Here is a 27228-nt window from a genome sequence, read left to right on the forward strand (position 1 = left end):
GTTGCAGGCAGAATTCATGTGTGCTCGGCAGCTCCTGCAGTCAGTACAGAACTGTTTTCCATGCCCTTCCCAAATTCCTCCCACACATCCCTTGTAACTTCCTGACTCGTCTCAGTACCCCTTCATTCTACCCCTTTGGAAAGTTTCCAGAATGATAGCTGGACTTACACACAGCTATAAGAGCCTACACTGCCCTTCATTGTTCTCTCCCTTCTCACCAAGCCTTTTGTGTGTGTTGTTAATTGGTATTTAATAAAAACATACTCTCTGAAAGATAGCCAATCTCTATTTGTCTGCTACACATGGTGGTTGCTGCTGGAATTAATACACAGTGGCAATTTAATCATTTGCTGAGAACAAATCATGGTCAGGAACAATCAACATTTTCATGCATGGCGGCAAGTTAACAAAGTATGGCAGAGTGCTGTATAGAAAGACATGTTTCTGGATGCTTACTGGAGCTCATTATCAAAATGGTGCCTCAAAGCCTCCCTGATTTGAATAGTCCCCCCTTGTGCCCCCCCAATAGCCCTGGTATCTGGCTGCTCAAAATCAGCTGCCAGGTGAACTGCCTCTGTGTTCCACCCTGGGGGAAACTTTTAACTTTAGCCTCACAAATATTATGGAGCACGCAACAGGCTGCTGTGACCATGGGAATATTTTCCTCATTTAGCTCTAACCTGCCATAAAGGCAGCGCCAGCATGCTTTTAATCTGAGAAAGGCACATTTTACGGTCATTCTGCACTTGCTCAGCACATTGTTGAAGCGCTCCTTGCTGCTGTCCAGGTTTCCTGTGTAAGGCTTCATGAGCCATGGGAGTAAGGGGTACACTGGATCTCCCAGGATCAACATCCCCCATTGGAATCTTTTGATCTGGAAAGAAAGTCCCTACTTGCAGCTTTCTGTACAGTCCAGTGTTCCTGAAGATGCATGCATCCTGCACCTTCCCAGACCACCCCGCATTGATGTCAATGAAATGGCCACGGTGATCCACAAGTGCCTGAAATACCGTACAGAAGTATCCCGTTCTATTGATGTACTCCATCGCAAAATGATCCGGGGCCAAAACTGGGATATGCATATCATCTATCACTCCGCCGCAGTCAGGGAATCCCATTGCCCCAAAGCCATCCACTATTTCTCTCACATTGCCAAGAGTCACAGTCCTCTATAGCAGGATGTGATTAATGGCCCTGCACACTTGCGTTAAATCAGCCCCAACAGTGGACTTCCCAACTCCAAACTCTTTCACGACTGACCAGTAGCAGTCTGGAGTTGCCAGGTTCCATACAGTGATTGCCATATGCGTCTCCACTGAGAAGGCAGCTCTCATTTTGGTGTCCTTGCGCCACAGTGCTGGGGCGAGCTCTTCACACAGTTTCAGGAAGGTGGCTTTGCACATCTGAAAGTTCTGCAGCCACTGGTCATCCCAGACCTGCAGAACAATGCCATCCCACCACTCAGTGCTTGTTTCCTGAGCCCAAAAGTGATGGTCCACCATGTGCAGCTGCTCTGTGAATGCCAAAATAATCCGGTGTTGTTTCTTTCCATAGCACACAGCAGGTCAGGCACCTCTGTTTCCTGTTCGGATTGGGAGCTCATGATATACTGCATGACCATCCACCATGTGTTCATAACAGTGACCACAACAGTAGAGAACAGTTCAGGATCCATCCATTCAGGCAGAGATGGTTGGCGCACAGTAAACAGGTGCCCCTGAGAAATGCCACGAGCACAATTGAAAGCCCATGGAATGATGGGATGGAAAAAACTGGAACTTTGAGCACGCACCCATGATTAAGGCTACGTTTTAGTCATGGGTATTTTTAGTAAAAGTCAGGGACAGGTCACGGGCAGTAAACAAAAATTCATGGCCCATCACCTGTCCATGACTTTTACCATATATCGCTGACTAAAACTTGGAGGTAGTGGTTCCAGGGAGCAGCCTGGGGGGTACTGCGGGTGCTGGAGGGGTGGTCCTGGGAGGTGCCGGGGGTGCTGGAGGAGGACCCCGGGGACACTGCGGGTACAGGCAGGGGCATGGCCTGGGGGGTGCCATGGGTGCTCGGTGGGGCACAGCCTAGGGGGGGCACTGCGGGTGCTCGGGGGGGTGCAGACTGGGGGCGCCACAGGTGCTGGGGGGGGAGGGCGGGCTGGTGGGGCTGGGGCAGGTTCCCTACCCGGCTCCTGGGAAGCTTCGACCTCCAGCTCCTAGATCCACATGCTGGCTCCGCTCTGCCCCAAGGCCCAGTTCTGCAGCTCCCATTGGCTGGGAACCGCAGCCAGTGGTAGCTGCGGGGGCAGTGCCTGCAGGCAGAGGCAGCACGCGTTGCTGGGAGCTGAAGGATGGAGGTCCTGTCACCCTTCCGGGGAGCCTGCCCTAGGTAAGGACCGCCAGCACCCCAACCCCTAGCCCTGAGCCCCCCCCAACTCCTGCTGCTGGGGGGGCAGCAGGGGGTGCCCAAGCTGCTCAGGTGGCTCCCGGGCCAGCTACGTGGGCCACTGCAGAAGTCACAAAGGTCACAGAAAGCCACAGAATCTGTGACTTTCCGAGACAAACACAAAGCCTTACCCATGATGCACTGCGATCCATTCTGCCTTTCCACAACTCCTAGCTGCAGAAGGTGATGAGTAGCATGGTGGGATAGTTACCCACAGTGCACTGCTCTCTCTGTTGATGCTAGAACATCAACCGTGGACACGCTCCTCTGCCGACAGAAGGAGCGTTGTGTGAATATGCAGAGCAATGTAATTATATTGGGTTTTCATCGTCAGCATAACTTGCATCAACAAAACTCTGTAGTGTAGACAAGGCCTAAAAATCATGGACTGAACAGAGACACTGGATTTATGGCTGATAAAAACAATCTGTCACCCACTAACCCCCCTTTTTGTCCTATGACTGCAGAGGTGTTAACAGGCCCTCTACCTTGAATGGTCCCTTAGAATACGTGCTAATTATGCTAAACAATCTGTTCTACTACCTTTCCCGGACCTGAAGAAGACCTCTATGTGGCTCAAGAGCATCTCTCTCTCTCCAACAGAAGTCGGTCAAATAAAAGATATTACCTCTCCCATCTGGTGTCTCCAACTTCTGTACACATATGGAGCAGGTTTTTCTCCTGCAGTCTCAAAGCCCGCACCAGAGGGCAGTACATGCACAGCATTGTCATGTCCCATGGCAGTGAGCCTTTTGTCTCTGTCCCGGCAGGTGACATTAGCCTGTGCCTTGCAAAGGGCACTGACTAAAAGGTGAATGGGGTCTAGCAGGTACGGCGGGGAGTCAGGACTCCTTGCTTCTATCCCTAGCACTGGAAGGGGAGTGGTGTCTAGTGGTTAGTCATGGGGCGGGGCTGGGAGTCAGGACCCCTGGGTTGTTCCCTGGTGTGGATCTGTGCCGGTCTCTCTGACAGTGACATGGGAATGTCATGCATACTCCCTGTGGGATGCTGCAGTGTGGGAGGGAGTGTTCTGGTGCCCCGCTGTCCCTCTGGAGGGATAGACCCTGACCTCACAGTGACCCTCAATGGCGGGCTCCCTAACGCTGGGGGTGGCCCCTCCCCTCATATCATTTGACGTCTCCCTCTGGAACTTGGTGGCTGCATCAAGGGGGGCAGGGTGTCCATGCCCCATCCTGCCAGGCATGGGCAGGATGCAAGGGCAATTGTGTGGCCATTAATCACCATGGATCCTAGCCCAATGGGCAGAGAAACCCCTTTGTGTGGGTCCCCTCACTCTCTTGTTAGAGGGGACAGAGGGGCACAGGCCTAGGAGGGGACAGACCCTGCCAGCCCACCCCAACCCCAGCCATGGGGAAGGAGACCCTGTAAACATTTAAACCTGTAATCACTCCCCCATGGGTCTTCAACACCCCCCGCCCCTCCATGGGTCAGCAGCTTCCAGCTCAGAGCCAAGCCCTCCCCCACTTCAACCCATTGGGGGTGTATGGAGACCCCCACATCTGAGTCCATCTGTCTGTGTCTGCTTTTGGCTGTCTGTTCTTAGACATGCCCACTGGCCACAGCTCAGCCCACTGCCCTAAAGCTCTCAGCCAGAGGGGTCCCTCTATAGACAGCCCCTGCACACCACCCCAGAGGCAGCTGCATCTCAGCACTGAGCAAGGAGTCCCAGTATAAACAGCCCTCCCCCCCCATGCCCCATCCGAGAAATGTCTGCATCTCAGTGGCAGGAGAGGGATCCCACTATAAGTAGTCTCCACACCCCATCCCAGAGGTGCCTGCATTTCAGCACTGGGAGAGGGGTTGCTGTATAAACAGCCCCCCTGTCATCCCAGCCTTGGCCTCCCCTATCCCAGCTTTGCTGGTGCCCCTCAGTCTCAACCAGCAGCCTCCTGCTATCCCAGCCATGGGCGCTCTGTCCCCACCCCACCTACCACTGCTCCTCATTCACTGTAGCTCAATATTGGACCCAAAGCCACAGGAACCTTTCAAGTCTAGCAGGGTCATGGTACAGGTGCAATCACTCATTCACTCCAAAAGTGCCAGATCAGCAGCTCCCAGCCCCCCTGCTGTAACCCACTAGACCCCCCATGCCCCTCCCAGAGCTGGGAACAGAACCCAGGAGTCCTGGCTTCCAGCCCCCAAGCTGTAACCCACTAGACCCCTCCCAAACCTGGGAATAGAACATGACCTTGAAATGTTCTTTGAGATCTCAATTATGTGGTGAGTGGAGCCATGGGGGCAGGGGACGGCAGGGCAGTCTTGGGGCATCAGGGGAAGGGATGGGATGGGGTGAGGCCAGAATGAGAGCCCCCTCTGTGGCACAGAGAGTCTAAGAAAGGGCAGGGACTGGCATGAAGGGGTGTCTCTGTCAAGGCTGTGAGGCACAGAGACACCTTGTGGTCTGCCCGACTGCCCAGTTCTGGCCTGCACTTCCCAGTCTGGACACAAGAGGGCACAGGCTTCTCCCCCTTCCTCCCAACAGGTAGAACCAGTGTCTGCCCCAGCTCCATGGAGTGGGGCAGGTGGTGACCTGAGCCCCTAGAGGAGGGGAAAACGAAATCCTTGAAACCTTGATTCTTCCCAATAGCTGCTCAGAGCAAATCCCCTGCTGGGCTGCCTTCATCGGGGGAACACGGAGCGAATGGCTGAGAACAGAATAGAACCCAGGAGTCCAGGCTCTCACCCCCACTCACTGCCATGGCATGAGGCGGGAGGCCAAGTTGCAGAAAACAGTCTTCTGCTCTGCAGCCTCACAGGCATGGAGATCCCTGGGGACGCCACTCCAGCATCGCTTGTGCTGGGCACGGTGGGAAGAGCTCGTCTGTTCCATCTGGGGGTGCAGGGAGAAAGGGGAGCTGCCAGTGGGATGCCCAGCCAGCACGCCACGAGCCCACATGCATGGCACAGCTGGGCAGGCTGCAGTGGGGCTGGGAAAGCAGTGGGTAGAAGGCAGTATGTGTGGGTGCTGCATGTGTCCTGCCTGGAGACCGGGACAGCTACTTCTGGGGAGCCAGGCTGGCATGGGCGGCTGGGGATCGGTGCCATAGCTCATGGGCCACATGCAGAGGAAGGTCACACAGTCTGTACGTGAGCAGATCACCCCAACCCCTGGGATGCCCAGGAATCACCCCCCAGGGCCCCAGACCTTGTCTGCTGCTGGCCTGGAGGGGCACCGCTTAACTCTCAGTTGGGTGCATGAAACCAGGCACATGGGAGGGTGCTCGGCTCCCCCTGAGCACGGCAACGCGGCCAGAGGGAGGGCTTGCTGGCTGCTGGCCCCTTTGCTGATCTGCTGAGTGACGGGAACAGCCTTCACTCAAACCATAATCGAGAGCGTCTGCTGGGGAGACACTGCTTGGACCCTGGAGGAGGGGATCCAGGGCCTTTTGCCTCCAGGGGCACCAGCTCTGATCTGGCTCTGGGGTGGGGAATTTGCTCCAGGCCCTTTCCCCTGGGGGGTGGTGGGGGGTGCTAACTCCAGCCCAGCCCCCCCCCGGGGGGGGGGGCTGGTTCAGGGTGGGCGAGGAATGGGATCCAGGCCCTCTCCACTCTAGGTAGCCCTTGCCCCAGTTCAGCCCCTGGGTAGGAGGACTGGCTGAGATGGCCCCAGCCCCCATGGGGCTGACTGCGGCAGGAGCCCCTCCCCAAGCACCAGTTCCCACATGCGCCTTCCCAAGATGAGTCACTGTCTGCTCCCAGCTTCTGCTGCAGAACAAGTAGCTATTTATACTGGCCTCCTCTCTGAGGCTGCTGTGCAACATCCCCCGCCCCCAGACTCCAGCACAGGGGGGAAGGGACCTGGGAACCAGGACCCCTGAGTCCAGTGTGGTCTAGGAGTTGGAGCAGAGGGGTTGGGAGCCAGGACTCCTGGGTTCTATCCTGGGGGAAGGGGAATGGGATCTAGAGGTTAGAGCAGTGGGGATGGGATGGAATGGAATGGGACCCAGGACTCCTGGATTCTATCCTGGAGGGAAGGGGAGTGGGGTCTAGAGGTTAGAGCAGTGGGGATGGGATGGAATGGGACCCAGGACTCCTGGATTCTATCCTGGGGGGAAGGGGAGTGGGATCTAGAGGTTAGAGCAGTGGGGATGGGATGGAATGGAATGGGACCCAGGACTCCTGGATTCTATCCTGGGGGGAAGGGGAGTGGGATCTAGAGGTTAGAGCAGTGGGGATGGAACGGGAGCCAGGACTCCTGGGTTCTATTTGCTATCCTGCCATGTGAACATAGATAAGTCCATTCCCCTCTCTGTGCTTCAGTTTCCCCCGTGGGGTGAGTGAGTGTGCGGGGCTATATGTGACCCTCAAGAGGCTGATCCCAGACTACTAGCTCACTCTGCTTGGACCCCCAACCCCCTAACATACCCACCCCTGTGTGGCAGACTCAGCCCAGCCCCAGGGATCCTGCAGAGACACCCCACACACACACCCGATGTGTGTGGTGATTCTGCCGGATTTCGGCCCAGCTCGCTGTCCTCCTGGACACAAATAATTGGCCCCCCTCGATCTGACCAGGGTGTGGAGGCCTAGACCCCTGGAGAGGTCCCTGCTGCCAAGTTTGCCTGCCAGGATACGGGGTGGATTTACCCCTTGTCCCCTCAGAGAGCTGGCCCCTCACTCCCCCTTCCAGACACACACCCCATTGTCCTCGGCCCCAGCTCCGGTATCAATTCCCAGCTGCCCCCCCACAGCAGGAGTTTCCAACCACAATGACGGCTTTGTGGACCAGGCGGTAATGTGAGACACCCCACTGCCCCCGCCTGGCACCATCCCCGGGTACCCTTCTCCCATGCTGCAGGAGCAGCCCTGTAAGGTGCACGACAGGGGGTGAGGGTGCACGGGGTGTGTGCATGTGCGTGTGCATGAGGATGGGTGGTGTGATTGCGCGCATGCAGGAGCAAATGGGCTGTTGTGTGAGTGCATACATGACAGAGTGTGTGTGTTGAAGTGTGTATGACAGACTGTGTGTGCAGGCCCCAGTGTGTGTTTGGGATGGTGACAGAATGTGTGACGCTTGCTGTGCACTGACGTGCATTTGGTGATGGTGATGATGGCTGTGCTGAGGATGTGACTCTGTGTGTGTGTGTGTGTGTGTATGCACTGTTCTGTCCTCCTCCAAGCTGGTTGTGTGTAGGGAGGGAAAGAGGTCTGTGTGTGCTCCTCTCCCCTCTTACTGAATTCCAGCTACAGTGCAATGCGGAGCAGGGAGTGTGCACGACAGAGGGGTGTGCATGTGGGTGTGTAGGCAGCTGTCCTGGTATGTGCGTAGGTCTGTGTGTAATGGTGAGTAGGTGTGCAAGTGTGTGCAGTGTGCATGTGTAGCTCTGTGACATGTATGTGTGTAGTTGTGTATGTCTATGTGCCGTGTGTGTAGTGATGTGTTTGTAGCTGTGTGCTGTGTGTGCAGTGTGGGGTGTTGCAGTGTGTGTAGCTGGTGCAGCGTATGGTTAGCGAGGGGTGTAGGGGTGTGCAGTCTGAGTGTAGTGGTGTGTGTGGGGGTGTAGCAGTGTGAAGTATGTGGGTGTAGCAGTGTGCAGCATGTGTTCAAGTGTGGGTGTGTAGCCATGTGTGTAACTGTGCAGTATGTGTGTGTAGCTATGTGCAGTGTGTGTGCAGCTGTGTGCACAGTGTGTGTGTAGTTGTATGCAGTGTGTAGCTGGGTGTGTGTAGCAGTGTGCAGCTGTGTACAGTGTGTGTGTAACTATATGTAGGAGTGTGCAGTATGTATATAGCAGGGTGTATCTCTGTGTGTGTAGAGGGGTGTGTGTAGCTGTATGTATGTGTTGCAGTGTACAATGTGTGTGTAGCAATGTGCTGTGTGTGGTCTGTGTGTAGCTGTGTGCATAGCTGTATGTAGCAGTGTGCACTATGCAGGTATGTGTAGCTGTATGTATCAGTATGCAGTGTGTGTGTGTAGCAATGTGTGAAGCAGTACACAGTGTGTGTGTGTAGCTGCATGGGTGTGTGTAGCAGTATGTAACAGTGTGTGTGTAGTTCTGTGTGTAGCTCTCTGTGTGTATAGCTGTGTGCACTGAGCAGTGTGTGTGTAGCTGTGTGAACCATGCAGTGTGTGTTGCTCTGTGTGTGTGCACAGTGCAGTGTGTGTGTAGCTGTGTGCACTGAACAGTGTGTGAGTGTAGCTCTGTGTGTGTGTAGCTGTGTGCACCGTCCGGTGTGTGTGTAGCAGTGTGTGTAGCTGTGTGCACAGTGCAGTGTGTGTAGCAGTGTGTGTGTAGCTCTGTGTGCAAGGCACGCGTGCTGCGTGCGGGGCTCGGTGCGGGGAGGACGCGGCCACCTGACCCCACAAAGGACGCGGCTCCGGCTCTGGCTCCGGCTCCCTCCCTCGCTCGCGTTTCCAATTTCCCCGGCTCCGCTGCCCACACGCAGCCGGCAACATGGCGATGGGGCGCTCCCCGGCCGGCCGCTAGCGCGGGGACCCGGCTCCGCTCCGCTCCGGCCGGCCCGGAGAGCAATGCTGCCGAGGCGAGCCCGGGACACGTCCCCGCCCCTCGCCGCCTGCGCTCGCCCGGCCCGGTGATGGACTGAGACCCGCCGGCTTCCCGCACTCCCAGCACGGGGTGAGTATGGGGCCCCGGCCGGGGGATTTCGCCCGTCCCCCCAGCGAGGCACCGTGTGGCTTTCAGCCCGGGCTGGGGGTTCCTTCTCCCCCCCCCCCCCTCCGCTTGCATTGCCTGGGGGTCTCGCCCTGGGGGGCTGCTTTGAACCCCACTAACAGCACTGCTGGTTTTAATAATCTTTTCCAGACCCCCCTGCCCCTGCCTGGTTGATTGGGGCTATTTTGTGCCGTGTGATGTGATGTTTCCGTGGGGGTTCACTGTGCTGGGGGAACCCAGTGAAATGCTGGGGAGTTCCCATCCCTTGGCACCCGGGCACGAAATGTGGCAGGGGTGAACGGCCATGCCCGGGGCGAGATACTTATCCAGCCCCCGCGCTGTGTGTGTGCGAATGAGAGGCCCCCGGGCATCTGCCTGTGCCAGTCTTGGTGCACCATACAGCTGATCTCTGCCCCCATCCATCACGCCACCCAAACTAACCTCCCGCTGGAAACAACAGTGGCACCCATGGGAGAGAGAAAGATGGGAGAGGGATTCTGACTGGCTGAGCAGCCGCAGCCTCCCGGGAGCAGAGATGCTCAGGACCTTTGAAAATTAGGCCTGTCAATTGCCAGACATACTCCCACTCCCCTCTCATATCTATCACCATGCCCCCCCCCATATCTATCTCTCTATAGCCGTACCCCCCCCCCCCCAGTGTCCTCAGGAAGGGCCCTGAGGGTGGGATTGTGCCCAGTGTTTACTGGCAGGATAGACCCCCTCCGAGAAGGGGCATTAGGAATAAACGGAGAAACAAGGACACCGTGAGTTAAATCAAGACGGCATGTGCTTCAGAGGCATGCACGCATCTGCGTAGGAGTGTCTCCATACCTGTATACATGTATGTGCATCTGTGTGTTGTGTTTTTGTGTGAACCTGTGTATGTTTGTCCCCAGGTGCGTGCATGCCTGTTCTGTGTGCATGTGTCTGTGAATGTACACACACACACACACACACACACACACACACACACACACACACACACACACACACACACACACACACACACACACACAGCTGGAGGTTATTTCCATTGTTGGCCTGTTCAGGTTAAGGAGCAAATCAACCCCCAAATAATGTGGCGTGCCAGCAACGCCTGACCCAGCCGAGGGGAGGGGGTTGCTGATCTGGAGACAGGCAGCACCGGGACACACTTCCAGAGACACGGCAGAGCATGGCAGCATCCTGCCTACAAATGCTCCTACATACCGAGGGGATGGCGACATTAGTAGATGTACAGCGATTTTAGATGGAGCTAGATAGCTTGATAGCTAGACAGATAAAGCAGGATTAGGGTTGGCAGTTAGATGGCTAGATAGATGGGTACATGTGAAGAGAGAGCGCAAAGGATTAGGGCCTGTATCTCTCCATGAGCCCAAATCCCTCTTGCGCTCTCTCATCTATCTAATCTCTGTAGCTGTGCACATGGGCGAGCGGTGCACAGACACTCACACAGAGCATGGTTCTGTGTTTCAGTCGTCCCCATTAACAGCCCGGTGGAAGGTGCACAGGGTTGTGTGGGTGTGTAGATTATATTAACACATATAGAGGTGTGTGTGTGTGTGTGGGGGTGTTTATATACACATTATCCAGCTGTCTGTCTCCAAACACTCCCCTCCATCCATCCATCACAGACCTTATGGGGGAGGGAGGGACAGGTGGTCTCCCTGCTCGGGGTGGGGCTCAGTGCCATTCCTGCCCCATGGAGGGTGGGTTAGGGACATGGCTAGAATGCCCTACGCTGCGGCTATTCTCTGCTCCCAGGGTCCAGAGGTGCCAAGTGTAGTCTGGAGTAGCCCCCAGGCTGTCCTTACTAACGCTGCTGCCTGTGCATGAGCCGAGTCAGTATGAATCAGCCTAACAGCCTCTGGAACTCACTGCCACAGGAGGCTGGCGATCGGAGCTGGAAAAGGGGCAGGTGCTGAATTACTCTAGAATCTACAACAACATCTGCCGGGCTGCTGCACTCCCTTATTCAGTAACGGTTACTCCAGGCCCTCACCCCGGGATGCCAGAAGATTTACCCCCGGCCAGGGGGATGAGTTCTGTGAGCAAGGGGGGCAGGGGCACCTTGTGGGCAGGGCACAGAGGGCATTGGGGGAACCAGGGCCACTGAGACACTTCAGGGAATGGGGAGCCGGACAGTGCAGGGTTGGCTGCACTGCTTTGTTATTGCAGGGTCTCTTGGGGGTGCTGGGGCTGCACAGATGGATTTGTTACTGGTGGGGGGGCTGGGACTCTCTGTTCAGCACTTCCTACCCCCTTAGGTCTGTTTCTCCCTTTACTGAGTCACACGGGCATCCACACTGACAAACCAGGGAGGAGAACTAATCTTGGTAGCAATGAACAAAGCTTTCATTCCCTGGCGGGGGGGAGGCGGGGAGAGGGCTTGTTGAGCATCAGGGCTCTTGAGTTCTGTCCCTGGCCTGGGACAGGCTGTGCAGCATACGCCATTGCTCATCACCAGCCCCTTGTCCACAGCCCAGCACTGACCCATTTGTCCTATTGATTGGGGCTGCCATCGATAGCTGTGCGCCTGACATGTCCTCGGTGTCTGGGCTGGGCCAGAATGCTAGTTAAGGGAGACTGTGTGGGACAGGAGAAGGTTGCACATAGGGTGTGTGTGTGTGTGTGTGTGTGTGTGTGTGTGTGTGTAAGTCCTTGTTACCACCATCCTCTGCCTGCTCCTGCTCCCCCTTACAGCTGCCCCCCCCCCGGGATCTCTCTCAACTCTGTTCATTCAAAAGAGCATTTTGAGATGAGAAGAATCTTTGTGCAGTGAAGTTATGTGTGGAATGGACTCAGGGCCTTTCCCTCTAGGGGACACGGGCTCCAATCCAGCCCCAGGACAGGGAGACGGGCTGGCTCACGGGGAGGGGTAATGGGGCCTTTCCCCTGTAGGGTTCGGTATAACCCTTCCTTTAACTGAGAAACTGCACAAGGTCCCTTCAGGAAGAGCTAGGATCAGAACGCAGCTCTCTACTATGAGACACCCACATCTCATCCACTTTGCCACAGTGCCTCCCACACTGGACATGCCAAATCTATGCAGGGCTGCCCGGGGGGGGGCAAGTGGGGCAATTTGCCTCAGGGGCCCCCATGAGAGTTTTTCAGGGCTCCTGGAGCAGGGTCCTTCACTCGCTCTGGGGGCCCTGGAAAACTCTCGTGGGGCCCGGGCCCCCGGAGCTTCTTCCGCTCCGGATCTTTGGCGGCAATTCGGGGGTGGGGGCCCCCCGCTGCCGAAGACCCCAGGCCCCCTGAATCCTCTGGGCGGCCCTGAATCTATGTGCTTGGCTATATACAGCTGCCATTCTAACAGCACTCTGTTCCCTGAGCCAGGAATGGGAGCCAGCCCCTACCCCAGGGGTCACAACTGAGTATGCATGGCCGGAGGGATAGCTCAGTGGGTTGAGCATTGGCCTGTTAAACCAGGATTGTGAGCTCAATCCTTGAGAGGGACATTTAGGGATCTGGGGCAAAAATCTGTCTGGGGATTGGTACTGCTTTGAGGAGGGGGTTAGACTAGATGACCTCATGAGGTCCCTTCCAACCATGATATTCTATGATCCTGGCTTCTCCAAACCTGCAAGGGCTAGACTTTGCAACCAAAATATTCTATACAGACAGATGGGTATGTACATAGCCATCATCCCTCAAGCCAGCCAGCCAAGGGAGGCACCTGCACCGTAAACCCTTATAAAGACTGGATCTGTTCTGGTGCGCCAGACATGATCCAAAATTGTGCATTGAAAGTGTTTAAGGAAAATGCCTGGCTGAGCAAATGGGACATTTTTGATTGGTAGAAATTTGACAAACATTTTCAAAACAAAATAACTACAAATGGTGGCTTCATTTCAGTTCTTGACAGACAGACCAAAAAAAGTAATTTTTAATGTTGGTTCTCTTTTGGGGGCCTTTCCCCCATTCTTTCTTTAACCCCCCCCCACCCCCTATTTCCAGTGGGGGAAAGAGAAGGGTTTAAAAAAAAAAAGGAGAGAAAAATAAAAATCGATGCCATTTTTGTTTGCCCCCCCCCCCCAAAAAAAGTTTGCTTCCTTTCAAAGTGACCAATGTAATGTGTTTCCATTTCCCCCCAATCAAAAACAATAAAAAACTTCAAATTTCATTATATAAAAAAAGTGTGAAAATTCCCAGTGCTGATTGGAGCAGCCCCTCTCCAGGGCCAGGACATGCCCAGGAGGAGGCCAGCCCAGCCTGGCAGGGGTTAAAAGTCCTTCCCATCCATATGGGGATCTGAGTTTGGGAGATGTTCCCCTGCGCTCGGCACTCGCTCAGCATCGGGGCCAAGAGCCACCTGGGCTGTGGGGACTGAACTGCCCCATGAACTCTTGAGGCAGCCCCTCCCCAGACTGGGAGGAGTCTGGCTGGAGCACAGGGTGGGATACTGCACCCAAGACTGGCCAGATGGAGCATGGGGAGGCTGCGTGTGGCTCAAGGTTCTTTCCACAGCCCCCACATCTGCTCATCCATCTGGTCAGCGCTTGGGGTTTCCAGATCCCTCTTTTGCGAGGGTGCTGCCTGGGGCTCCCTGGATCCCTCCTCAGGGAGGGCACTGCGTGTGGGGGCCTCTACTCAGCACCCTCCTTCAGCTGACACCTACGACTCACCCCTCCCTGCCCCCACCATCCCGCTGTGTCTGTGGGTGGGGTCTTTGAAAGGCCCCACCCCCTCTACTTTGCACCAGGCCCCCTGCCAGCTGAAGTCCAGTGGGCCTGGCTGGATGCAGCGCTGGGACAATGGTCTCTCTCGCACCAGTTCCAGTGGCTGCCCTCGCAGAAAGTGGAGTTGCCAATTTTGGTTGGACATTTTCCTGGAGGTTTCCTCACATGACATAATCTTTAACTCCTGGAGGCTCCAGGACTATCCTGGAGGGTTGGCAACCCTAGCAGAAACCCATCCACAATTGGTGTGGAAGTGATTCCCTAACTGAGGTCCCAGTGGTTCGGTGCAGTGCCAGGTGCATGGCCCAGGCTGTGCGCTCCAGCTGTAGCAGATAGGCAAGGGCAGGTCCACTGCAAATACAGATATTAGCTCGTGGGAGACTCAGATGTGTGGCTACAGAGATCTGGGAGGGGACCCCGAACAGGCTGGGCCTGGGGACAGCTCCCATCAGCCAGGTGGGACTCAGCCCAGGGTATTATCGTAGCACCTGTCAAAGTTAGAATCAGGACTCACAATTTTGTCAAGACCACTCTGTTTATTAGCACAGCGCTCTGCTAATACATTCAGATAACGTGAGCCCCCATGCAAGATTCAAACAGTCTTATTTATACAGATAAAAGGGTGCAAACTAAGCAAAGGGACAGAGAGAGCAAAACTGTAAAATTTGCCTGGGACACAATATGCATATCCTGCTTCCTTATTAACTTTTATCAATCTAAGGCAAATGCTTCACCAATTGCCCTTAAATGGAGCAATTCATGAACAGTTAACGTCTGCTTTCCTGATACCTGGATTGCAGCATTTCTCATTTCTACTTAAAGGTACATACAGCATTCTTTAATTCATTCATTTCACTTTCACACACCCCAAGACCCAAGGCTGGGGCCCCCTCAAGGCAGGTGCTGCACACACTTACCTCACAACAGAGATGGGGGACCCTGATCATGCCAGGTGCCACACAGACACCCCACTCCCAACAACTGAGGTCAGGGCCCCTGTAATGCCAGGCTCTGCACAAACTCCAATAGAGATGGGGTGCCCCCACCCCATCGTGATAGGCACGGCACACGCAGTGGGAGACAAACCCTGCACAGAACAGCTCATAGTCTCAATGGAGAAAGGGCAGGAGGGGAAACTGAGGCACAGAGAGACAAAGGAACGTGCCCAACCTCTTACAGTAGGTCAGTGGCAGAGCAGAGAATAGAACCCAGGATTCCTGGCCCCCAGCCCCCTGCTCTAACCCCCTAGACCCCACCACTCTCTCAGAGGTGGGAGTAGAACCCAGGAGTCCTGGCTCCCAGCCCAGTGCCGTGCCCACTGGAACATGCTGCTCCTGACACCCACGCAAACCAGTAGCTAGATCAACACCTGTGCTGGGAGAGGTCTGCATAGGCCCCAGGGACTGAGTCCCCACTTGCCCACTAGAGGGTCCCCTCTGGGGCAGGTGAGTCCCATGGGGGAGAAGATATTGTGGGGGGCTCTCCCTGAAAACATCCCTGTGGGGCCAGGTGGGAGAGGTCTGTGTGCAGAGGTGCCTATCCCTGCACATGCCCCTGCTCTGGGATCGCACTGATCCAACCCACCTCCTCCAAGTAGCCCTGTCCTTGGGGATGTGACCGTGCAAGCCAAGGACTTTTCCATAGCCTTTGCCAGGCCATGCTCAGGTATCTGGAGATCTGCGTGCCCTTGAGCAGTGTCACAGCCTGGCACGGCTCCCTGACGTGGCCGCATATAAATATGCCCTCAGCAGCCCAGCCACATCCTGCTGGGGGGGCCCCCCAACCCCGGGATCCCGATCCAGAACACACAGAGATTCTGATCCCAGCACCATCACAGGACCCTGGGGTAGGTTTTGCTCCACTATGGTCACACCAGGAGGTATTCAGCCTGAACTGGGAGCCAGGACTCCTGGGTTCTATCCTAGCTCTGGGAGGAGAGTCTCGTGGCTAGAGCGGGGGTGGGGGACAGATTTTCTAGGTTCTGTTACCAACTTTGGAGGGAGTGGGGTCTAGTTGGTTAAAGCAGAGGAGCTGGGAGCCAGGACTCCTGGGTTCTATTCCCTGCTCTCGTGCTATGGCAGGTTTGTAGTTGCAGGAGCTGCTCAGAGGGATCTGAATTGAGGTCACCTACGCAGTGTCCCAGCTTTGCTAATACCTGTAATTCTAGCCGTTGTCTGAGCTGGCAGAGGAAAGGCTGCACCACAGTAAATCTCTCTCTTGCTGCACCAGGGCAGCAGAAACCAAACCCGGCAGCCTCATTGTGTTTCTATCTAAAAGGCTGCTCCCCTCCTGCACATCACCTGAGCGGGTGGAATCAGTTAGGAGTGAGGCACATTCAGCCCTGCTGAACTGAGCGATCTGAGGGGAATGGGAGCCGGGGGGTAGAGGTTACAGCCAGGGGGCTGGGAGCCCTTCTGGAGCTGGGAATCCAACCAGGAACCCTGGCTCCCAGAACCTCAGCCCCTGCTCGAACCACTACATCCCCCTCTCCTGCAAGAGCCAGGGATAGAACCCAGAGTCCTTAGTCCCCTCTCCCCTCCCAGAGTTAGGGCCAGCCCCCCAGCTCCCGCTGCCCTTTGTGCGGTTCTGTAGCTCCCTTCTCACTTCCCACGCTTTGCCCCAGGCCCTGGGCTGAGGCACTAATCAACCAACTGGTCCACTCTCTGCCGAATGAGCAGGGATTTTAACAGCAGAGCCAGCTGGCTCTGCAGAGCCTGGTGCGCGCCCTGGGGGACTGGCCCGGGAACTGGTTCAGCTGGTATCAGCGACTCATCCACCTGCTCTTCGTGCCCCTGGGCAATTAGAAATGGGAATGGATTTATCGACAGCTGGCAGCCAGGGCAGGCAGCTCACCCCATAGGGACACAGGGCCGACTGACTGGCGGGGGAAGCTGGGCAGCACCACTCACGTCTGGCCTGGATTATGTGAGTGGCATGGCTGGGGCACTGGCAGCTCTGTGCCGGTGGAGACGCATTGGGCTCCCACTCCGCTGCCCCAGCACTGCGCTGGGATGGACCCGTGAGCCAGGGAGTTTGAAGGGATTGAACGTGCATCAGAGAAATGGGGGAGGCAGCGTTGGCAAATCTAAGTGTTCTTCTTGTGGTCTCTGCATAGGAGCGGGCTCCCCTCTGGAGAGGAAGGGGCGAGGCACTGTCAGAGTGTAATGTGTTTATTTACACTCTGTAAGCCAGTCCTGGGACAGATATGGTCTCAACCTACACACGGGCAATGCCCTTGCCTGTCAGGGATCTCAGCTCAACCCCAAGTCTTGGGCCCCGGGGAACAACTCTGTCCCCAGAATTGACCATAGGGAGGGAGAGTTGGACAGGGAGCAAGCTCCCCTGTATGCAACAACTCCCCCCAAAAACAAGGCGCATCACAAACCAAACAACGATGCAGCATTCTTCCAAGGAAGAACATCACTCATACCCTTGGGAAAAGAGCTGGAAGGCCATGGGTAAGAGCACCACCTGGTGACTCCCACCACAACGTTATCAGCAAAAAGTAATCCCCCATGCCCTGTAGCTTCCTTTGGATACAGGACTCTCCTTCGCTTCCTGTTCTAAATCATCACAGGGCAGTGGTGCGCAGCTGTTCACAGGGACAGATCATCCGTTGGAGTAAATTGTTCTGGCTCCATTGATTTCAACCAAGCTATGACAGTTTACACCAATTGAGGATCTTGCTTGTAGAGTCTAATGCCAAAAGGGCCTGTTCTGATCTTCCAGTCTGACCTCCTGGCCAGACCATCCAGGGCAGCCCCCAAGGATTCCTACATCCCTTCCATCACTTCTGTCTGTGCTGGAGCAGAGCCTAGAGACGCACCCCTGGTCTGGATTGAAAAGCTCTAGGTGATGGACAATTTGAACATTAAACAGTCTTGCACCCCAGAGGCAGCTAAATCTCAGCACCGGGTGAGGGATCCATGTATAAATAGCCCCTGCCCCCCACCCCAGAGGCAGCTGCATCTCAGCACTGAGCAGGGCCGGCTCCAGGCACCAGCTCAGCAAGCAGGTGCTTGAGGCGGCCAAGGGGAAGGGGTGGGACGTCGGGCTCTTCGGCAGTAGGTCCCTCGGTCCCACTCGGAGGGAAGGACCTGCAGCCAAATTGCCGCCGAAGAAGAAAGCAGCGCGGTGGAGCTGCCGCCAATCACGATTGCAGCTCCCCCCCGCCCCACTTGGGGCGGCAAAAACCCTGGAACCGGCCCTGGCACTGAATGAAGGATCCCTGTATAAAAAAACCCCTCACCCCACCTGAGAAGTGGGCACATCTCAATGCTGGGTAAGGGGTCTCTGTATGAACACAGTTTATATGTTCATTAAAGGCTGTGGGTTTTCTGAATGCAAGGCCAGGTATAAATAAGTTATTCATGCAGTAATTGGCATAACATCAATTCTCTGGAACGTCTCCACTGTTCCAGGATTTATTAAAAAGCAGTAAATGATATAATGGATGCCAATCAGCCTGGTTTTATAGAACACACTTCTTGTCAAACAAACCTGGTATTGTTTTTAGATGAGATTGCAAGTCTGGTTGATACAGGTGTTGACACAGTAGGGTTAAGTAAGACATTTGGCTTAATCCCATGTGACATTCTGATTGAAGTTATTAGCTCTGAAATGGCAAAACACTTCTTTAATGCAGGGGTGAAATTGCCCACTGATAGCTCAGGTCCTTCTAGAACGTCGGGTTCAGCAGCAAACATCTGAAAACCAGGAAATTCCGAGTTAAGGTAAATGCCCACTCAGCCTTAACTCTGCCCCCAGGAGCTGGGAGTAGCCATTGGGAATTAGCTGCATGCACTCCAGCTGCCGTCACTGTGTTAGGTGTTGCCGTACTGTAGGGGGGAAGGAATGAGTTGGAGCAGCTGGGAAGAGCTCTGTGATATGAGGAGATCTGGGTGTGAGTCCCCCCCACGTGCGTTCTCAAAGGGGAGAGGTTCTAGTCTGCATCGTTACAGTACAGAATTGTATAGGTTGTGTCGGTAGCAGGGCACAGGGGGGCGAGTGGGATCGAAGCGGGGTCTGTGGATTTAATGAAGGGTAGGGATAGTACAGGGTTTGGTGGTATCCTGTGTGCAGCTGTGACGGGTTCTAAGAGGGTGTGGAGCGGCTGGTTGAGTTTGCAGATGTGGTACTCTGTCGGGGAGTAGCACAGGACAAGTGCAGGTAATACCTGTGCCTCAGTGAAAAGGCAGCGTGTGAGGGTGTGTGTTAGGGGGCATTGCTCAAAGAAGGCACAGATAAGGGGGGGGGGCGTTTACCTTAACTCTGTATTTCCTGGTTTTCACATGATTGAGTTTTGCTGAGCTCGATGTTCTGGATGGGCATGAGCTGTCGTCAGGCAATAACTCTGCGTTAAAGTGCTTTGCCGTTTAATTTCCTAGGTTTTTAAACAGAAGGAAATGGTTTTTGCTAGGAGCAAGTGGTCATCGGACAGCTGTAGCTGTCACCTAGGTTTGCAGCTGATCTGCTCCTGTGGCTAGGTAACAATTAAGAGACCTAGCTTTTCTATAGTGCTTTTCATCAATGGATCTTTACATCATTATCCCCACCTCACAGGTGAGAAACTGAGGCACAGAGGTGAAGTGACTTGCCCAAGGTCACTCAGCAAGCCAGTGGCAGAGGTAGTGATAGTCCCAGATCAGCGGGCTTTCCCATAGGCTACACAATCACCATGTGATTCCTCAGTGCTCCTCCCCCTCCTGTACGTTGTGTCTAGTGCAGTCGGCAAACATCTCAAAGCACCACCAGTAGCCCATGTGTCACAGCTAACAGGGCTGCGGAGAGAAATCTCATCTCTGGGCTGTGCCCCCAAACCTTGGCAGTTTTGTTACACAGTGTTACCGACATTCCCCATGAACTGGGCTCATCTGCAGCTGCGCAAAATTTCCCATATACCGCCCTTGTCACAAACTGCACTGCGCCCAATTTCCTCCGGCCTCGGAGCTGGCACTGCCAGGGCTCAGCTGGTGCCTCAGGCCGAACAGGCTCCACAGCTGCTGGGGGCAGAGGTGGGAGCAGGGACTGGAGTGGCCACTGTGGTGCCTGGGATCAAGCTAGGGAGCAGGTAGGAACTGGGGTGATTGGGCCAGGAGCAGCTATCGCCAGTGAGAGACATGCACTGCTGGGACCTCCTGCCCAGCCTGGAGTCAGCTGCCCCCTCTCCCCCATGTACCATCCCTCACTCCCCATGCCAAGTGCCCACTGGCATGGGGGCTGCATTGCACAATGGTGCCCTGTGTGAAAGCATTTGACCCCCTCAGCTGGGGCCCAGTTGTCATGTGCCCTGCCCCCCCCCCCCCGCTCCCACCTGTGCCCTCCCTCCTAGTGTGGCCAGGTGCCTGGTTTTCAACCAGAAAGTCCGGTCAAGAAGAGGATCTGCCAGTGTCCGGTCAAATCTACTGACCAAACACCAAAAGTCAGGTTATTGTGGCCAGGGCAGATGCCAGGTCATCACCTGCGCTAGCCCCTACTCAGCGAGGGCCACCTCCTACCTGCGTGGGGCAGCTGCAGCTCCAAGCCTTGGCTCTGCAGGCGAGTCCTGGGGTGGGGAGAGGGGAAAGCAGCAAACAATGGGAGTAGGGGGAAAGGGGCGGGTCCAGCACTCCTGCTGGAGTACCTGGTTTTTAAATATTACCAAGGTGGCAGCCCTACCTCTTCCTGGGGTTGGGAGCAGGCAGCCAGCGACCCCAGCCTAGTGCTCAGCGGAGTTTGCAGCCTGCTCAGTACAAGCGAGACTTAGCAGGAAGGTTGGTGATTACAGTAAGTTTAATCATGCGAGAGATGACTGGTGTCCCCCCTCCCAACCCTACAGCACTGGCCTCCCACCCACAATTCCCTTCTGCCCCATTAATCCATAGCACTGTAGAAGGTCTTTATATGTAGGAAGTTGCTCCTTGCTGGCTCCTGCCCTAATCTTCTGCGTATGCACATCCCAGGCAGCAGCTAACTGAGGGCCACAAATTCCCTTGGTTGTGTAGCCAGAGCATTAACTTCATTCCCCTCCTCCCGCAGATCCCAGTTCACATGGAGGACAGGTAGAAGGCCTAAGACACCCCAAGAGGAGCAGGGTCCCCCAGATCCCAGAACACGTTGGGCAGGGTTCAGATCCCTGCAGAGAGCTAGGGCTCCCCCAGATCCCAGCCCACCCACCTGCTTGCTGGGTGACCTCAGAGGTGACCGGCTCCCCCACACCTCAACTTCCTCTGTTACCCCTGACATTCTCCAACCCCTCCTGTCTTCTCCCTTCATCTCTCCCCATCTGAGCACCCAACCACTCTTCCCAACCCCCCCATTCCCATAATACTCATATTCCTTGCTGCAGACCCCAACCCCTCTTCACCTTTGAGCACCTCCTCTTGCATCCCAGTACCGCTCCTCTGAGCGGTCACGTGTGCAATTTAATCTCTCTTCAGAAAGAGTTTCAGCATCTCCTGACTTCTCTGCTGTGTTCAGATTACAGTTCTCCACAACCAATCAATAAAAATATCGACCGAGGTAGATTTTCCCTTTCCACTTCCTTCTCAGATGTCTGCCCGGAGTGGCTCTCAAACTGAACCTATTAACATAATAAAATGCTATTGGGTTTCCCCTGGGGCGGGCTGTATCTCAGGAACCCCTGGCTCAAATAACCCCAGGTCTGGGTCACTAACCCTCCCCTGTGCTCCCATGAAACGCAGCAAATTTCAAGACAATCCATGGAAGCAGGCGCGATTTTAGAGCACTTAAAAGAGGACTTCCCATGGCAGGGTTCCATGTACAGCTGTGCCACTGCAGCATGTCTGGTGAAGAGGGTCTGTGCTGACGGGAGAGCAGCCTCCCACCGACACAGCTTCAGCCATTCGCGGGGGAGAAAAGCTCTCTTGCCAGCTTAGTGCTGTGCACATGAGCGCTTACGTTGGTGTAACTCATGTCTCTTGGGGGGATTATTCACACCCCTGAGTGATAAGTCGCTCTAACATAGGCTGTAGTGTACACATAGCATTAGTTAGAGCAGAGCTGGCATGCGCCATGAGACTAACAGAGCAGAGGGAGAGTGGAGGGAAGGGACTCTCTACATCCATCAGCCGCAGGGCAGACTCAGAGGTGGTAAGTGGCCCCATTCATCTCAATGAGCCGTTCTGAGCTGAAAGAGAATGCTGAATGGAGAGGAGCTGGCTTGGAGACCTGACCTGCTCCATACCTGTCAGTGGATGTTCCTGTCCCCCGGCCTGGAGAGTTTCTAATACCCTACACGTTCCCAGCACCTCACCAGTGTCAGCAGCATGTTCCCAGGACGTGCTCCAACCCTAGAATCGGAACCGTCGGGCTGGAAGGGACCTGTAAAGGGCAAGTCCAGCTCCCTGTGCTGAGGCAGGGCCAAGTAAACCTAAATGACCCCTGACAAGTGTTCATCCAAGTTCTTAAAAACCTCCACTGGCAGAGATTCCACAGCCTGTTCCAGACCTTAACTGCCCTTAGAGTTAGCAAGTTTCCCCTAATAGCCAACCTAAATCTCCCTTGCTGCAGATGAAGCCCATTAAGTCTTATCCAACCTCCACTGGGCACAGGGAACAATTGATCACCAGCTACATATGCAAACCCCGAGGCCTCACCAGTGCCGAGTAGAGCAGGACAATTCCCTTAGGTGTCTTGCATGTGATACTCTGTAACAGGGTTCACTCACCGCAAGAGCACCTCCTCCTGGCCAAGCATAGCGGAGCAGCTTCCTTCCTGTATGCTACCCGCTGCTGATGGTCATTCCATTGCTGCCGTGTCCTCTCTTCACAACCCAGCCCTCCTCTAGGTTACTAGATAGTCCCCCCCCCCCTCTCTAGGATATCGAAGTCTAACCAGACCAGCTGGTGCCTCCAACCATCCTGCATGTCTGCCCAGTGGCTGGTTGGGGAACCCAGGGCCCCCCTACACTGGAACTCTGTAACCAACAGCCAAGGTCTACAAAGACCCCCCCTCCTTGATGCTATTTCCCTGGACTACTCCCTAGCCTGCCTTCTCAGGCTCTCTTTCCTCACAACGCCTCTGGGGTTGAGCCTTCTTCCAGGGCTTATTCTTCCCAGCCGGTTTCCTCCTCCCCACTACTCTGCTCCCACACAGTGGCTACAGACACTCTCCCTGCAGCCTCCTGCTACTACAAATGTCCCCTCATTATGATCCCATCCCAGCAGGGCTTCAGCAGCAATTAGTGTTTATTATTCCCCAGGCCTCCCATCAGGTGCAACTGTGAAAGTTAATTGGCCCCTTCTGGGCACCTTAACCCCTTCTGGGCTGGTGTGGGGCAAACACCCTTCACACACTCCTATTAAGACACCTGAGTGAGATTAGCCTTTATGGCAGCTACATCTCATAGCTGACTCAAATTTAATTTGTGATCCACTATAACCCCCAGGATCCTTTCCATCAGCACTGCCACCTGGTCAGTTATTCCCCATTTCGTAGCCGTGCATTAGATTTTTCCTTCCAAAGTGCTGTACTTTGCATTTGTCCTTATTGAATTTCATCTTGTTGAATTCAGGCCAATGCTCCAGTTTGTCAAGATCATTGTGAATTCTAATCCTGTCCTCCAAAGCGCTTGCAACCCCTCGCAGCGTGGAGTCATCTGCAGATTGTATAGTCAGACTCTCCATTCCATTATCCAAGTCATTAATGAACATATTGAATAGTACTGGACCTAGGACTGACCCCTGCAGGACCCCACGAGCTACACCCTTGCAGTTTGACAATGAGCCATTGCTAACTACTCTGAGTGCAGTCCTTCAACCAGTTGTGCACCCGCCTTATACTAATTTCATCTAGACCACCTTTCCCTAGTTTGCATATGAGACTATCATATGGGACTTTGTCAAATGCCTTATTAAAATCAAGATATGTCTGCTGCTTCCCCCCATCCACTGGGCCTTTAACCCAGTCAAAGAATGAAATTAGGTTGGTTTGGCATGATTTGTTCTTGACAAATCCATGCTGGCTATTCCTTAAAACTCTATTACCCTCTGGGTGCTTACAAATTGATTGTTTAATAATCTGTTCCAGTATCTTTCCAGCTATCAACGTTAGGCTGATGGGTCTATAATTCCCTGTGTCCTCTTCATTCCCCCTTTTTAAAGACAGGTACTGTGTTTGCCCTTCTCCAATTTTCTGGGACCTCACCTGTCCTCTATGAGTTCCCAAAGACAATTGCTAATGGTTCTGAGGTTACTTTAGCTAGTTCCTTAAGTACCCTCGGATGAATGTCATCAGGTGCTGCTGCCTTGAATACATCTACCTTATCTAAATATTTTAAACACGTTCTTTCCCTATTTCCTCTGTGTTGTTAATATTAATTGTGTTGAGTATCTGGTCACCATTAACCTTTTCAGTGAAGACTGAAGCATAATAGGCCTTAAGCACCTCAGCTTTCTGGAGTCATCGCTTATTAGCTCTTCTTACCTGCTAAGTAGAGGATCTGCACTTTTCTTCATCTTTCTCTTGCTCTTAATACACATAAAGAACCTCTTTGTATTGCCTTTTCTGTCCCTTGCTGGGTGGAACTCATTGCGTATCTAACCCTTTCTGATTTTGTTCCTACATGCGCTACTACTCTTCTGTAGTCCTGCTCAGCAATTTGTCCACTCTTTGTAGGATTCCTTCAGGTCATTAAAGGGCTCCTTATCCAGTCCTATTGGCCTCTTACTAGTCTTCCTATCCTTCCTTCGCGCTGGGATAGTTTGAAGTTATCCCTTTAATATTGTCCGTTCTAAGCAGCCCACCCAGAGAGGTGGGGCTTCCCCACATCACACTGGGGGAGGGGAGCGTAGAGAGTGGGTCTCAGGCCCTGCTCAACAGGTGAGCCCTCCAGAACCCAGCACACACATGGGGACCATGAAGCAGGGGGGTCAGAGCCCCATAGATGGACAGGGAACCCCAGATCCTGGCACATACAGGGGAGCAGGGAGTGTGGCTCAGATATCCCTAGGAGGCAGGGACCCCCAAGTCCCAGCTCAGATGGAAGAGTAGGGAAAGGGCTCAGACCCCCCCCCAAGAGGGGCAGGGCCCCCCTAGATTCTGGCACAACACATGAAGGTAGAGAAAGGAGCTCAGACCCCTCCAATCCTAGCACACACATAGAATGGGAGAATGTGGAGCTAACAGACACCCCTGTCCCTATTCTCCCCAGCCCGCCCACTCACCACCAAGTCCCCTTCCCAGTGTCCCTCAACTGAGTCCCCCAAGCCTTCTCGCTTCCTCTACCACCCATCTCCATTCATCCCCCTCCCCTCAGTGCAGCCACAACCCCCTCCCACCCCTTCCCCCCTAAAATACCCCTCCCTTGCCAGCAAGCATTCGCATGTCTAATTTTCTTTTCACAAAAATACTTTTACTGCAAATTCCCCCCGCCAAAGATTTAATGTTAAGGTTAAGATTTTTTCTCGGTTATGTTCAGTAAAAGTCAGGGACAGGTCATGGGCAACCAAGAGAAATCCATGGAAGCCTGTGACCTGTCCCTGACTTTCACTAAAAATAAATGTGACCGGGTAAGGATAAAAGGGGTAAAAAACAAGGGTGATGTCATGGTAGGGTCTACTACAGACCACCTGAGCAGGAAGAAGAGATGGATGAGGCTTTTTTTAAACAACTAACAAAATCATCCAAAGCACAGGACTTGGTGGTGATGGGGAACTTCAACTACTCAGACATCCGTTGGGAAAATAACACAGCCGGGCACAGATTATCCAACAAGTTCTTGGAATGTATTGGAGACAATTTTTTTTATTTCAGAAGGTGGAGAAAGCTACCAGGGGAGAGGCTGTTCTAGATTTGATTTTGACAAATAGGGAGGAACTGGTTGAGAATTTGAAAGTGGAAGGCAGCTTGGGTGAAAGTGACCATGAAATGGTAGAGTTCATGATTCTAAGGAATGGTAGGAGAGAGAACAGCAAAATAAAGACAATTGATTTCAAGAAGGCAGACTTTAGCAAACTCAAGGAGTTGGTAGGTAAGATCCCATAGGAAGCAAGTCTAAGGGGAAAAACACTTGAAGACAGTTGGCAGTTTTTCAAAGAGACATTATTAAGGGCACAAGAGCAAACTATCCCACTGCGTAGGAAAGATAGTAAGTATGGCAAGGGACAACCCTGGCTTCACCAGGAGATCTTCAATGATCTAAAAATAAAAAGGAAGAGTCCTACAAAAAGTGGAAACTAGGTCAAATTACAAAGTATGAATATGAACAAATAACACAAGTATCAGAGGGGTAGCCGTGTTAGTCTGAATCTGTAAAAAGCAACAGAGGGTCCTGTGGCACCTTTAAGACTAACAGAAGTATTGGAAGCATAAGCTTTTGTGGGTAAGAACCTCACTTCTTCAGATGCAAGTATGTAGAGACAAATTTAGAAAGGCCAAGGCACAAAACGAGACCAAACTAGCTAAGATATAAAGGGTAACAAGAAAACATTTTACAAATACATTAGAAGCATGAGGAAGACCAAGGACAGGGTTGGCCCATTGCTCAATGAGGGGCGGGGGGAGAAATAATAACAGAAAATGTGGAAATGGCAGAGGTGCTTAATGACTTCTTCGTTTTGGTTTTCACCAAGAAGGTTGGTGGCAATTGGAGGCTTAACATAGTGAATGCCAGAGAAAACGAGGTAGGATCAGAGGCTAAAATAGGGAAAGAACAAGTTAAAAATTACTTAGACAAGTTAGATGTCTTCAAGTCACCAGGGCCTGATGAAATGTATCCTAGAATACTCAAGGAGCTGACTGAGGAGAGATCTGAGTCATGGAGGATGGGAGAGATTCCAGAAGACCGGAAAAGGGCAAATGTTGTGCCCATCTATAAAAAGGGAAATAAGGACAACCCGGGGAATTACAGAGCAGTCAGCTTAACTTCTTTACCTGGAAAGATAATGGAGCAAATAATTAAGCAATCAATTTGCAAACATCTAGAAGATAATAAAGTGATAAGTATCAGTCAACATGGATTTTTCAAGAACAAATTGTGTCAAACCAACCTGATCGCTTTCTTTGACAGGGTAACAAGCCTTATGAATGGGGGGGAAGCGGTAGACCTGGTATATCTTGACTTTAGTAAAGCTTTTGATACTGTCTTGCATGACCTTCTCATAAACAAACTAGGGAAATGCAACCTAGATGGAGCTACTATAAGGTGGGGGCATAACTGGTTGGAAAATCGTTCCCAGAGAGTAGTTATCAGTGGTTCACAGTCATGCTGGAAGGGCATAATGAGTGGGGTCCTGCAGGGATCAGTTCTGGGTCCAGTTCTGTTCAATATCTTCATCAATGATTTAGATAATGGCATAGAGAGTACATTTATAAAGTTTGCAGATGATACCAAGCTGGGAGAGGGTTGCAAGTGCTTTGGAGGATAGGATTAAAATTCAAAATGATTTGGACAAACTGAAGAAATGGTCTGAAGTAAGTAGGATGAAATTCAATAAGGACAAATGCAACGTACTCCACTTAGGAAGGAA

At 53.4% G+C, this 27228-nt stretch overlaps 1 protein-coding gene and 1 long non-coding RNA gene across 4 annotated transcripts in view; one reads left to right on the top strand and one right to left on the bottom strand.

The window, feature by feature from the left end:
- The first annotated feature begins 7254 nt into the window (after positions 1-7254).
- The window catches only part of GAL3ST3 (galactose-3-O-sulfotransferase 3), a 37817-nt gene continuing 17843 nt past the window's right edge, over positions 7255-27228 (top strand). The window contains exon 1 of one of the 3 annotated variants that reach the window (XM_005305449.4): positions 7255-9041. The gene's annotated coding sequence lies outside the window, so the exon portion shown is untranslated. Of the gene's footprint in view, positions 9042-15438; positions 15606-27228 lie in introns of those variants that run through there. The other 2 variants (XM_005305451.4, XM_005305453.5) reach the window with 2 other exon arrangements.
- Positions 17946-23254, bottom strand: LOC135972572 (uncharacterized). The gene is made up of 3 exons (XR_010589066.1): positions 22428-23254; positions 19024-19142; positions 17946-18465 (listed from the first exon to the last, which is right to left on the bottom strand). It is a non-coding gene; the product is annotated as an uncharacterized LOC135972572 (long non-coding RNA).

The sequence above is a fragment of the Chrysemys picta genome, chromosome 7, assembly GCF_011386835.1.
Source record: "Chrysemys picta bellii isolate R12L10 chromosome 7, ASM1138683v2, whole genome shotgun sequence".
Classification (NCBI taxonomy): domain Eukaryota; kingdom Metazoa; phylum Chordata; order Testudines; family Emydidae; genus Chrysemys; species Chrysemys picta.